The sequence below is a fragment of the Zeugodacus cucurbitae genome, chromosome 4, assembly GCF_028554725.1.
Source record: "Zeugodacus cucurbitae isolate PBARC_wt_2022May chromosome 4, idZeuCucr1.2, whole genome shotgun sequence".
NCBI lineage: Eukaryota > Metazoa > Arthropoda > Insecta > Diptera > Tephritidae > Zeugodacus > Zeugodacus cucurbitae.
In genome coordinates, this window is record NC_071669.1 from 6,358,802 (window position 1) to 6,373,421 (window position 14,620).

General features: G+C 35.0%; 1 protein-coding gene across 3 annotated transcripts in view; it reads right to left on the bottom strand.

Moving 5' to 3' along the window:
- The window catches only part of LOC105221610 (neuronal membrane glycoprotein M6-a), an 87,533-nt gene that overhangs the window by 31,948 nt on the left and 40,965 nt on the right, over window positions 1-14,620 (bottom strand). The window contains exon 1 of one of the 3 annotated variants that reach the window (XM_011198727.3): window positions 1,037-1,189. The exons of 1 other annotated variant lie outside the window; for it this stretch is intronic. The gene's annotated coding sequence lies outside the window, so the exon portion shown is untranslated. Of the gene's footprint in view, window positions 1-1,019; window positions 1,190-14,620 lie in introns of those variants that run through there. One more of the 3 variants, XM_011198717.3, reaches the window with a different exon arrangement.

The window sequence follows — 14,620 nt, forward strand, 5'->3', positions numbered from 1 at the left end:
TTGGTAAAATAGTTGTTGTCATTACGGTGCACTTTTTTTGAAATGTGGTGCAATATTTATTATATTATTTTTATTATTTTATTTTAATTTTTTTTTTATAAAAATTAAAATTTTTTTTTATAAAAAATAAATTTTTTTTTATAAAAATGAAATTTTTTTTTATAAAAATGAAATGTATGCAAAATTTTGTATGTTTTGTGCCGCTAAAAAATTAAATACAACACTTTTTAGTTTTACGCGCAGAATTTTATAAAATGGGTAGACCTCTAATAACAATAATAATATATTTGTTCATCTACTTCTCCATTTATTTTTTATTTTTTTCAATTAATTTGTAAACATTTATTCAGTAAACTATTTTTTTTAATTTTTAAATTAAATTTTTTTTTTATAAAAATTATTTTTTTTTATAAAAATGAAATTTATGCAAAATTTTATGTTTTGTGTCCTTAAAAAAATTAAATACTTTTTAGTTGAACGCGCAGAATTTTATAAAATGGGTAGACCTCTAGTAACAATAATAATATATTTTGTCATCTAATTCACTGTTTATTTTATTTTTTTCATTCATTTGTAAAAATTGTAAATTTTTTTTTCAAAAAATTGTTTTACACTCTTTAGCACTGTTTTTTTTTAATATTTTTATTTGCCACACAATTTCTGAACTCCCCTCACTACATCGAATAGCGTCCACAGTTTATTTTTATGAATCATTCACACTTTATCAAACCAAGCGTCAATATACTATAGATTTATACGTCACGTTTCATTTCTAATTGAGAAAAAAGTCATTGAAAAATTCACTACATTTACATTTACACTTTTTCTTGTCATAGTAAATATTAAAAATTATGGAAAAAAAAATTATATTTGCATATGCACGCCTCTGGCGCACAATAAACCGCATAAGCTGCACTTTCTGACCGACCGAAAGAGTGCGCACACTTCGACCTGCATTTGCAGTAGAAAAAATTAAAAAAAAAAATAATGAAAATTTAAGCACACAATTGCAGCATTACGTTTTATTTGCACGTACGTTTACGTTGACAAGCGCACAAGCAAAAAACAGTGACAACAAGCAACTTATTTCTGCTAAATAAATAACCAACAACGAACTGTGCGACAACAGCAACTTGTTGCTTACGATACGTTTGCGCTTCACTTTCGAACTGATTCGCCAGTAACAGCTATATCTTTGTATATGTACATACAAATATGTATGAAAGCGAAACGAAACGAAATGAAACAGTCGGCATTAGTTGATCATTATTTCATTTCAAATATTTTTTATAGCTACTTAATACTCATTTTTTTTTATAACAACAGCAAGTACCGTCCCTTGCCGATACACTCACTTACTGTATGTGTATGTGTTTATTGACTGCACACTTGTAGCCGGTTTCCCTATACGTCGGTTACTTTTATAGACACCAGCCAGTAACCAACTCACTAGCGCTCTGTGTTACTCTCGTGCGCTCTTCACTGCAACACTGGAGATTATTTGTTTGTTGATAAGTAGGTATGTATGTATGTATGTATGTTGGATTATCTACCTACGGTAATTGAAAAAGCAGCAAATTAGCGCTTCGATAAGTCAATATACGATAAATGACATACACTTGTATATATGTACTCTTCTATATATACATGAGTACACTCTATCTATGAGACTTCAATTAATGATGTTGAGTAATCAAGTGTTTTATACATACATACAAATGCACTTCCAGCATTCTAAGCATTGCTTTCCACACTTGACTTTAGCGTCCCCCACTTTACTCTACTCTACTCCACATTTATTAAAGGTATCCAAAAGCAACACAGTCAACTGCATAAGCCAGCTGTTCGACATTGTGACGGTTGGTTTTCGAAATGACGCTTGTCGTTGGTTGCCTCCAAACTGGTTTCATGAACTTGATTAAAGCGTTGAGTGTTACGCTTTATTTTTGTCTTATTTTGTTTATTTTCGATATTTCATTCTTCACTTTTCACTTTTCACTCTTTATTCTTAATTCTTAATTCTTAATTCCGTTCGTAACATTGCTTACTCATCTGTTGTTCGTTTTCTTGCGACTATTCTTCATTGGGTTAACACCTAAAGTCAATGGGTTAATTTAACCGATCACAACGTAAGTACTAAGGTTAAGCGTCGATTGGCAATTAAATTTTGTAGAAATTAAAGACAATTGTACAAATAATAGGCAACTTAGATCGGTGGGTGGACAGTCTACTTCTATAAAAAAATTAAATAGTTTCATGAGTATTTGGTAAATTTGGTATGTCATGCTCTCGTGGCTTTCCGAGAGCATACTATAAATTCATCAATTGCCTCTTGCTTTTTGAGAGCCAGTCATTTGGTTTTGCGAATGAGTCAAGTTTAAAAATTCCGAGAAAGTCCAGTGACTTATTCTTCGTTTGAATAAATAACGCCTTAAACACCTGAAGCAAGCAGGCGGTATTTGCAAAGTATTTTCTTTAGATTATGAACCGCAAAGGAATATCAACTTCATACTTTAAACATTTTCAAAAATTATGACCTGAAGCGTATTTCTTTTATTCTTCTACCATCTAAACTGAATTTTTTCTTAAATAGTTTTAAAAAACCGTGGAACACCAATCAGGCTCTAAACTATCTATATAAAGAAAGCAAAGTTAATTCATAACTCCAGAACGACTGGGTCAAAATTGATGATCTTTGCTTTGCTGACTCCATATTCGTCCAGAATAACATAAAAAAAACTGATAAAATATTGGAAATAGTCAATTAAAACAGTACGATATCCAAATAACAAAAATTCTTGTATCAAAAAGTAAACCAAATGAAGAGGAAGAGGAAAAATTACAGAAACTAAGTGCCATTTCTATTGTTAGACTCGATCTTATGAAAGAACAATTACGTTCTCTGTTGATTAAAGAACAAATGACAGCCAATACGTTGTATTCTTTTTGTTGGTACATAATTCAACTTGATATACAATTCGCAGGCATTTTTTAAAACATGTCTGTTGAAAGTCAATTTTAAAACTCGATTTGTGATATCGCATTGGCTTACTAATTCATGTGTATTGCGTGTAAAAATTATTAATGCAAAAGTAAAAATATATTTGCATGAATAATTGGAATGGACTTACAATTAGTGCATTAAATCGTTTTCATTTGTTGCCTGCATGCCAAAAAAATTGCATTGAAATTAATACAAATGGTATACATTGGTTTCAAATATTATGTCCATTTTTGCGCGCATGTAAATATTCAATTACATAAATATGAATATTACAAAATTCATCAATTATTTATGCTCATACACAAGGAGTTTGAAAAATAATTTATTTTTTTACGGTTTTTGTTTGCAAAAAACTGCTGTCAACTGTGTATTAATGATGATAAATGGCCTCTCAACTGAATATAAACTTAAATCAAACATTAAAAAGATTAAAATAGTCATAAATTTATTAAGTCTGTTATATTAAACAGAACTGTGTTGTATAAATTTTAATGAAAACCATGTTATTTAAAGTGTAAAGCACTTTGGTTGAAATACATACAAGGGTAATCAGAACCTTCTTAATAAACTCGAATATATGGAAATATAGTCGTGAAAATTTTTATGGAAAGAACGAAAAAATACTTGAAAAGTAAAAAAAAATTGGTTCAGGCCGAGGCGGCATTTCTATGTGTACCTTATGTTTTTTGGGTCCGAGGTTAATTTAAGGGGCTAATACCAGTTTGAAATTTAAAAAAAATCAATTTTTTTATTTTTTGCTTATTCGATAGTTTATACTTTCAAAAATATCCCGTGAAAGCGATAAAGTCTTGAATAGTTTTTGAATGGCAGCGACAGCTCGCAGATATAAGCAGCTATAGTCGAAAATTTAAACGCGTTTTGCTCGAAACGACATTTTTCAAAATTGCTGACATCTTAACTCGACGAGAAATTGACCGATCGACTTCAAATTTAGACTGAGTATTTTTGAATATATTTGCTATACAATGACGTTTTGATTGGTTGACAATTTTCATTTTGGCATTAAAAAACGAAATTTTTTTAGAATCGCGTTATTTTGAACATTTTTGATATTTTTTCAAAAATCGTAAACTTTAATAACCTTTTTAAATTTTTTGGTTTCAGCTACTCATTCGTCCGGAATCATGTCAGCAGTTGGGGAACTTTTTTGGCTCCTCCGAAGACAGCACATAACCCCGTTATTTTTCAATATTTTTATAAAACAATCTTAAAATATAGCTCAAAATATAACTTATTGCAAAAAACTTCGAAACATTCGATCGAGTACTTTCTTAAAAAAAAAAATCATGAAAAACGACAAATTTTACCCGCTTATATGGAAATACTTGCCTTTTAGTCGTGAACATTACTTGTAGAGCAAGAGAGAGGACTGGCTATAAGAAACTGGCTACTGGAAAAAAAAAATTGTTCGGAACTGGGGATCTTACTATGTCACTGAATCCGAATCCGAAGTCCATTTTAGCCTATCAGATAGAATAAAACCAAAATAGCGGAGAGCTTTTGTAAAAATTCATCGGATTCCCTTGAAACTGGATATTCTGGTGTTCGGAGACACGTATTACGAATCTGGTGTCAGTTTTTCAAAATTCAAAATGGTGGATCCAATATGGTGGACGCTTTTTTGAAAAACTAATCGGATTCACTTGAAACTCGGTACTCGCGTGTTTTTTTGGGGACGCTGATTATTTGATATTTCTAAAATATTTATTTTTGATAGTTGAAAGGAAAAACAAAGAATAAATTAACCGGCTATCAGAATATTTTCAAATAAATCTAATAAAATATAGACTGGTTTCCAGACCAAAGTACTCTATTGCTCTCAATGAAAGTAGTAGTTAAATGAATATTTAATTAAATTTATATATTTTATGCTGCAAAATATAGCATTAGTTGTGCAAAAACAAAAAAAAAGATGCCACTTCAAAACTTTTCTTACCTCCAACGAATAACAAAATTAAGTAAATAAGAAATTTAATTAAAACGAAATAACGGGTGATTTTTTTGAGGTTAGGATTTTCATGCATTAGTATTTGACAGATCACGTGGGATTTCAGACATGGTGTCAAAGAGAAAGATGCTCAGTATGCTTTGACATTTCATCATGAATAGACTTACTAACGAGCAACGCTTGCAAATCATTGAATTTTATTACCAAAAAGTTGGCAGAAAATCCGCTTTTTTATCGACAAATTTTGTTCAGCGATGAGGCTCATTTCTGGTTGAATGGCTACGTAAATAAGCAAAATTGCCGCATTTGGGGTGAAGAGCAACCAGAAGCCGTTCAAGAACTGCCCATGCATCCCGAAAAATGCACTGTTTGGTGTGGTTTGTACGCTGGTGGAATCATTGGACCGTATTTTTTCAAAGATGCTGTTGGACGCAACGTTACGGTGAATGGCGATCGCTATCGTTCGATGCTAACAAACTTTTTGTTGCCAAAAATGGAAGAACTGAACTTGGTTGACATGTGGTTTCAACAAGATGGCGCTACATGCCACACAGCTCGCGATTCTATGGCCATTTTGAGGGAAAACTTCGGAGAACAATTCATCTCAAGAAATGGACCCGTAAGTTGGCCACCAAGATCATGCGATTTAACGCCTTTAGACTATTTTTTGTGGGGCTACGTCAAGTCTAAAGTCTACAGAAATAAGCCAGCAACTATTCCAGCTTTGGAAGACAACATTTCCGAAGAAATTCGGGCTATTCCGGCCGAAATGCTCGAAAAAGTTGCCCAAAATTGGACTTTCCGAATGGACCACCTAAGACGCAGCCGCGGTCAACATTTAAATGAAATTATCTTCAAAAAGTAAATGTCATGAACCAATCTAACGTTTCAAATAAAGAACCGATGAGATTTTGCAAATTTTATGCGTTTTTTTATCTTATCAAGCTCTTAAAAAATCACCCTTTATTTTCATACTTGCCTTCCATTACGATTCTCCTACGATTTTATTTACTTTCATCGAAGAGCAATTTATACACAAACTCACTACCATCAAGTGCATTCACACTTCAATACCAAACAAAAAAGGAAATAAAACAGTACTTCAAGCACTGCACAGCAAATAATAAAGAGAGGTTAAGGAGAATTTCAGCAATGCGCCATTACGAAACGGAGCTTGATGATTGGTAGGTGGTAGTCATCGTACTTGTGGGGGCTTGACGTACACCTGCTTGGCCAACAAAGCTTTTGCTGCAGAGGCAGGCTTTAAAAAGAAAACTACAATGCTTTGCTGCAACTGCCGCTTTCGAATGCCTCCACACACTGTCAATGCCATTCAACTGTCTATAAAACGCATGACTACGAGCGCATAAGTAGTTTGTGGACAGGCACACAATATCCATATGTATGCACCACACAATTGAGTAACGGCAAGTGAATTTAAATGAGGTAGACTTAAGTGTTGTACTGTGGGTGTATGGAGGGGGAGAAATATCTATAGTTTTTCGCAGAAAAGCCTATATGAATAAAATTTGTGCTGCGCATTCACTTACACACTCGCTAGGCTTTAATTGTTGCTCAAGCTCATATGAAAATCATATTGTGTACGAGTGTATTCAATAAAGTGAGTACGCTTCTACTTGATGGCAGCAGCAATGCTTTATTCGAGGCGTGCGCCATACTCTAGCTGCCTTATATTTATAACCCTACGTAGCTTCGTTCTTTGGTTGCGTCTTGCTTGCTGGTTACGTGCAACGACTGCACACACGTACAGAAGAAACGTCGGAAGAAAACTATTTTCATAAAGTTAAATACCCCGAAAAGTATGTGAGAGTGGCTTGGAAAGTATGCAGACATTTTTTGTTGCTTTGCACACTTTGCGCTTATGCCGTGCAACTCCAAGCCATAATTTCGCTGACTGCAGAAGAACTCTATAGTGAAATATTTCAATTCTCTTTAAATTTTTTTGTGCGCAGTTGCTTCTTTTCACCCACAGCATTCATCAGCGTGTGGTGTGGTGTAAATGACTTAACGCTGAAATTATGAAGAAGAAGCACCTGCTGGAGTTGCTGTAGTTGAAGATGACGTAGACGCAAATCGTAATGATAATGGTGATAATCACATGAATCGTGCTTTTTTTATTGCGTACAGATTGCCGTGGATTAAGACGTACGCAAAGTAGCTTTTTTCATGCTTTAATAGCAGCAGCAGTGGCCACAGCAATAAAGCAAAAGCGACCACAAGCTACTGTGCTGTGTGCTGCCAACGTTAACAGCGCTTCCACCTTTACCAACCAAAAGGATACAATTTGAAGCGCACACAAAAGGAAGTAGGCGGTGCATGAGGAAATAGTGCTGATGCTGGCGCTAGTGGTCGTGCGGTTGTGCTATGATACCGCGCCGTGGAGACATGCATCCGTCCGTCGCGTTGGGAGAATTATCACCGACATTTCCGCTAGTGAAGATGACAAAAATGACAAAGCATCGCTGTCTAGCATGCCATGGTGCCACGGTACATGGTCCACGGTGGCAATTCATAACGATACTCAGAACATTATTTCATATGGCATATATGCGCACTTAGTATGTAGAAGTTTCTATGCCGAACGGGTTATGACGGAAATGGCGCGGGCTGCCACAATAGCGACGATAGTGTGCGCATGGAAAATATTTGACGCCACAGTCGCTGCCGCTGAAAGGAAGCATAGCAGAAAATTAATTCCTGCTGCTTGAAATGAATGAATGTGTAGAAGAAGAAGAAGAAGGTTTTAGCGAAGCCTAGCGGAGCTACCGCTACAAAGTCTTCGATACAAGCAGTTGTAACAAAGGTAGCGCACAAAAACAAAAAATAAAAAAAAAAATTAAAAAAAAAACAAGTAAGGAAGGGCTAAGTTCGGGTGTAACCGAACATTTTATACTCTCGCAATTTATTTATTTAATTTTTTTAATATAACACACAATTTGACCCACATATTCGTCATCTATATGATATAAAGTCCATTGAAAGTTGGAAACCCTAATATTAGGTATGTATATGGAAGTTAGGTAAAATCATGACCCGTATTTTAGGCACGGAGACATATTATTAAAAGAAAGATATTTCCTCCGAATTTCTTCTAAATATCTCAGAGACTTTCCTATATTTTCGGTAAAAAAAATAATTAGAAGCCCTGAGGTCCTCAAGTTCGATAAATGGGGCCTTGAAAACTTATGGTCCGATTTCGACGATTTTTCGAAGGGCGATGCCACATTATAAATGAAGTATTTGTGCAAAGTTCTGTTCCGATATCTTCACTTGTGCTTACTTTATATATTGTAAAGTAAACGGTCGATCGACTTGAAAGTTCTGGTACATGGGAAGTACGCGTGGTTGTGAACCGATTTGGCCTATTTTCACAACATATAATTGCGATGCAAGGGAAATATTACAAACCGAATTTCATTGAAGTTGGTCTAGGAGTTTCGGAGATATGGTTTATAAGTGGGCGGAACCATTTGAGTTTTTAAATTTTGTATACCATTTTGAGCTCTTCTGTACCTTCTTTATAATGAAATTTAGGGTTTCTATTGGTTTTCCTTACTGAATTAAAGCAATTTTAGTAGTTTTTATACGGGAAGTGGGCGTGGTTATAATTCGATTTCCTCCAATTTTGGAGTATAAGAGGAAATGCCTGAAAATAACATAACCATCTTCCATCCATCTTCGAACTTAACCTTCTTATGGTACCAAGGAACACATGTTCCAAGTTTCATTAAGATATCTCAATTTTTACTCAAGTTACAGCTTGCACGGACGGACAGACAGATATCCGGATTTGAACTATACTCGTCACCCTGATCACTTTGATATATATAACCTCATATCTAACTCGTTTGGTTATAGGACTTACAAACAACCGTTATGTGGTACTCTCTTATACAACTATAATACTCTCTTTAGCAACTTTTGTTGCGAGAGTATAAAAACTAAGATAAGTGAGTAGAAAAAAAAAGAAAATAGTAACTGCCACAAAAAAAAGATAATAATAATTTCCTTTCATTACTTTTGGTGGGCGGGCGCGTTGCGCAGAAGTGTGGCAGTAAAGTGGCAACATTTGTTGCTAAAACAATAAGCAAACTGAAATAACAACAACAACAACGTATACATTAACACAGCATAGCCGCATAAAAGCAGTGGTAAACAGATGGAAAGTGTGCAATCAAAAGAGATAAAAGAAATGAAATGAAAAAGAAGAAAAAATAAAAGAAAAAAGTTACTTATGGGAAAATTAAATTTGCTGTTGAGATGAGTTTAGCATTTTCATTTATTTCTTATTTCTTTGGCATAAGGATGTCCGTATATATAGGCGTGTTGCCGCATGGTGGTACGCACTGCTGGCAAATGTAACAAAAAGTGTGTGAACGTTGTTTAATTTGATTTCGGAACAGGTTACCTAATAATTAATTAGTTAAATTTAGCGAGCAACGGTGTGCTACAAAGCTTAGACGGATTTTAGTAATGTTGCTACTTAATTCTTAATGAGATTTTAAGGACCTCAGTATTGTAGAAGCAAAAAAGTGAGAAGAGGAAAACGAAGGAAAGAAGTAAAGCTAAGGAATAAAACGAAGTCAAGCCAGGGATTAAGCGTGGTCAAATTGGGTGCCAACCAAGGTCAAGCTAAGGGCTAAACAGGGCGACCTTTCCTCTCATAATAAATAATAGATGGAGACATCAAATGGCAAAAATCAGCCATCTAATGTGTGTACATTATCATCTAAAAAGGCTAAAAACCGGAAAATACTCTTCCAAGTCCCCTAGATATCGAGTATACGGTGTGTTCGAAAAATAACGGGAATTTCTGTTTTGGAAGCAAATATTTTTTCATTCATCTACATTAATGCTGTCGCCTTCAAAATAGTCCACATTCGATATTATGTACCTATAGCAGAGCTCCTACCTATTGTCAAAAAATTTCGACACGGTTGAACCGTCGTCGAATTGGAGGTCAAGCGAGGTCAAGCTAAGGACTAAACAGGGCGACCTTTCCTCTCATAATAAATAATAGATGGAGACATCAAATGGCAAAAATCAACCATCTAATGTGTGTACATTATCTTCTAAAAATGGTCAAAATAAGAAAATACCCTTTCAAGCCGCTTAGATATAGACTACGAGGTGTGTTCAAAAAATAACGGGAATTTTCGTTTTTGCAAGCAAATATTTTTTCATTCATCTACATTAAAGCTGTCGCCTTCAAAATAGTCCCCATTCGATATTATGTACTTATAGCAGAGCTGCTACCTATTGTCAAAACATTTCTCAAATTCCATTTTTGGGGTAGCCTTTGGCGATTTCATGTAGTACGAAGGCCTTTAAAAGTTCTCTTTATTTTTGGAAATAAGAAAGAGTCACACGAAGCCACGTCTAACGAATATGTCTTTACAGTATTGTTTTTGGACAGGAATCCACGAACAAGCTACGAAGTGTGAGCTTTCAACAAATGAAAATCGTCAAGCTCATAAAAACAGGCTAACTTTAGGGAACAGACAAAGTAAGCAATGAATACAGCTTAGAATTTTATTTATTTTAAAATTTCCGTTATTTTTTGAACACACCTCGCTGATACATAAAACATGAACGAAGATATGTTATAAAACTTAGCATAAATACACCCTCTTGGACATATATCTCTCATCTAAAAATTATCAAAATCGAAAATTACTCTTTCAAGCCAGAAATCAGTGATTGTTGAAATAGAAGAAATTTGTTCAGTACTTCCCTTAGATTGTCCTAATTCATTTAGTCAATAGTGTGCTGTAGTTTAGTATATAATGATAGGCTAAACGCGAACTTAGCTCTTATTTATCTCTTTTTCTTTTATTTATTTTTCGCTGCTTCTAGCTATTCCTAAGCACTAATTTAGTTTTTTCCATCTCCTTTCGAAATATGAAAGCGTAGGCATAGACACACGTGTGCGTTGTTACTTCCACCCTTTCTACTCGCAAAATCCACGGCGACCTTTGAAAGCGGCTGAAATTGCAGAAAACTTATTTATGTCGGTATATACGTGTAGATGTAGCTGTATGTAGTTGGCGAGCCGACTGCTGTGCAACAAAATGGAATTTCATTACACTGTCAAAGTAACCAAAGAATCAAGCAAGCAACCAACCAACCAGCAAACCAAGCATGCCAGCAAACATTTTCCGAAACGTCACACGAAATTGAGAAACAAAAATGAGTTTCTCGCACACACACCAGTAAACAAATAAACAAAACGAACGAAGGATGAAAAAAACCGAGTAAAAGCCAGCTGAATTGTATGGCAAGCCAACATCCAATTAGGCAAGTGGCGTACAGGATATGCGCGCTGTAGCTGCTTGGCTGGCGTAAGCGTTCGTGCTAACGCTGACGCTGACAAGCTGAGGTGGATGCGTTAAGCCGCTGACATGCCGACAATGAACCAGCTGAGACTGAGACTGAGACTGTGGCTGAGGTCGAGCTCTAGCTCGGGCTCTTTGCGTTCGCATTTGCGTTTTGATTCGGTTTGTCGACAAGTTTGTGACCTGGTCGACGTATCGCCTGCCAACTCACTCGCTCGCTTTTCATGTGCCTATTGTTTCTTTTTACTTTTTTTTTTTGCGCTGCTGCTCCTTCTGTTGTTGTATGTATACAAGTATCTATTTTGCCACAACGTCAGTTGAAGTTTTCTTCTCTGCCATAGCAAACTTGTTGAAGCCAAGCCGGCAAAAGTTTTAAGTGTTTGTCTGTTTGTTTGTTTGTAAGCGCGCACTCACAAATATTTTTGTTTGTTCGTGTGGGTGTTGAGTGGAAAACTTTTTGAGTATACAACAACTCAACTACTGACTCACTATCCACAATTTACTTTACTCAGAACTCGGAACTCAACACTACTACATTTTAACTCACTGCCGGTTTGTGGGTAGGCGAAGCCGCCGGAATATGAATGCCTCATGACAGTTCATTTGAAATGGTTACTCTTACTACACACAATAACTGTGTTGGATGCCATAGTTGGCAAGCAACTGTGCGCCAAGTTGAGGTTATTGTCAAGGTTTAGCGCACAATATGACACAAAAGCTTCAAGTATTTCAAGCAGACAACCACGCTGGCACGCATAATTACGTTGCGCCTGTTGGCTGCTTGGTGTGCTGATTTTCATACATATCATTTGCAGACCTACAATTAACCCAAAAGGTACAAACTCAAAGGATAGAGTTTGTCTTTTGTACACATACATACATACATATAAAGATCTACTAAGGTGCTCGCGTGTAGTTAAGAGTGGAGAAAGAGGAAGTGAGGTGTATAACATTGAAGCTGTGTAGTATTACAGCATGGTTGAAAATGCTGCATTAAAAGTAAGCTTGTTTACTTGTGTGTGCGTCAGGCGTATAGTCGTTGACGTTTCATCGTTTAATGGTACGTTTAAGCGCCTAAGGTTATGCTTTGTTACAAAAGCGAAAAAGGTTAACGTATCATTTTACGTGCATTTATATGAAATACTCGTATGAAGCATAAACATTAACACATAATTTGGTACAATTTCACATACGAGGTGTGTTCAAAAAATAACGGGAATTTTTAAATTTGAAATTTGAAATTTTTTATTTTTTTTATTTTTATTGCGTTGATATAGACCTGAAATACGATAGAATTTTCAGCAGTTTACTTTGTCTATAGCAGCCACTAAGCTTAGATGAGTTTTTATGAGCTTGCCGATTTTCATTCGTTAAACGACACACAATTCGTTGCTTGTTCGTGAATTTTGAGCCAAAACAATACTGCAACGATGCCCCAGCCTCCTTATAAGCCAGACAGGACTCCCTGTGACTTTTTTCTACTACCAAAAATAAAGAAAAAACCTTAAAGGGCCGTTGTTTCACAAACATACGAGAAATCGCTGAAAGATCTAAAGGCTTTCACAAAAACCATGTTTCAGAAGTCTTCCGACGATTGTAAGAAGCGCTGGCGTAAAGTTTTAATATCAAATGGGTACTATTTTGAAGTCCACAATACTAAAGTAGAAGAAAAAAAATTTTTTTTTGAAATCTAAAATTCCCGTTATTTTTTGAACACACCTCGTACACTTATTAACACATAATTTAGCATATACTCACGTACACTGGCACAGTCTTGTTAAATAAATATAAATATAAATGTTGTGGGCATTTAATAAACACACAACAAATACATTTGTGGATAGTCAAGCACGCGCACGCTTCCCCTTAATCCAAATACGAATGTTACTCCTTTTCGCAATCCTTTTAAGTTATGTTTTCGCAATTAAATGTTAGCATGTTTCTAATTGAAATTTGTGATATTTCTAAGGTGTTTTATGCGTAGCATTTAAATAGCGTGGGTGTAAGCTTTGTTACCCCTTGATATCTATTAAATATATGTGTGTGTTATAAAATGACTTTTGGTTTTGTGCGGCAACAGCAGTGTCGTGTTCACCGTAGCGTGTTTTTGTGGGCATATTTTGTGTGTATTTAATTTACTCTTGTTTTTGAGGCTCACAACTTTGCCTTGTAATTTTATTAGTATACACGTGGGCCCCAAAATTGTTGCCACTAATTTGTAGGCGTACTCTGGCCTTTTATTTGCAATTTAAATTAATCATGCTAAAATGAGCTAGTGAAATTGTTATCCAGAAAGGTTTAACAGAAAGGGGACCATTGCTTATATAATTTAATAAAATTTGAGGTGACTGAAAATTTACTACTTTAAGAGACTTATATCTACATTTACTCAGTTTAAAAATGGTTTAAATTAAAGACTTTTAGATTACCTTTGAAAAACTGTCGAAATCGACTAAAACAACCGAATATTAATGAATGAATATCCCGAGCTTTTGTCATCTCCGAAGTCCTAGTTCTGACCTTAATTTAGATGATATCGGTCAAAGTATTGAAGGTTGGTGAGCCTAAGTTAGTGGATTAAGTTATTTTGGATATTTGTTCAGCATGTGTTCTTTAAGAGGTTGCCCGCGAGCAAGACTCTACCGTAGAGCAACCCAAAAGTAACAAGTAAGGAAGGGCTAAACTTAGGTTCAGATGCCAGCGAACATTATATACTCTCGCAATTTATTGATGAAATTTTATTAAGATAACACCCAATATATATATATAGTTTACTAGAAAAACCAAAATCATTGTACATAGTATTTGAGGGTTGAAGAAAATCCTGACTCGATTTCACTCATATTCAACACCAAGCTACATTATATTAATATTAACTGATATATAAAGCCCACAGGATGTTTGAAAACTCTAATATTAGGTATATGGAAGCCATTGGGACTTATGACCCGATTTTAAAAAATTTTAGCACATAGACACATTATTAGGAGATTCCCTCTGAATTTCTTTAAAATATCTGAGATGTTTACCGGTATTTCCGTTAAAACAAATATCCATTAGATTCTATATATCGGGTCTTGAAAATTGATAGCCCAGTATGTTCCAGTATCTTCATTGGTTCTTGAGGTATATTGTGAAATAAACAATCAGATTGTTCACCGATTTGGTCCTAAAAGAATATCGCAAAAATATTATGTACCAAATTTCATAGAAATCGGTCGAGTAGTTTTTGGGATATGTTTTTTGGAGTGGGGGACACTCCGCCCATTTTAAATTTTTTTTATAAAATTT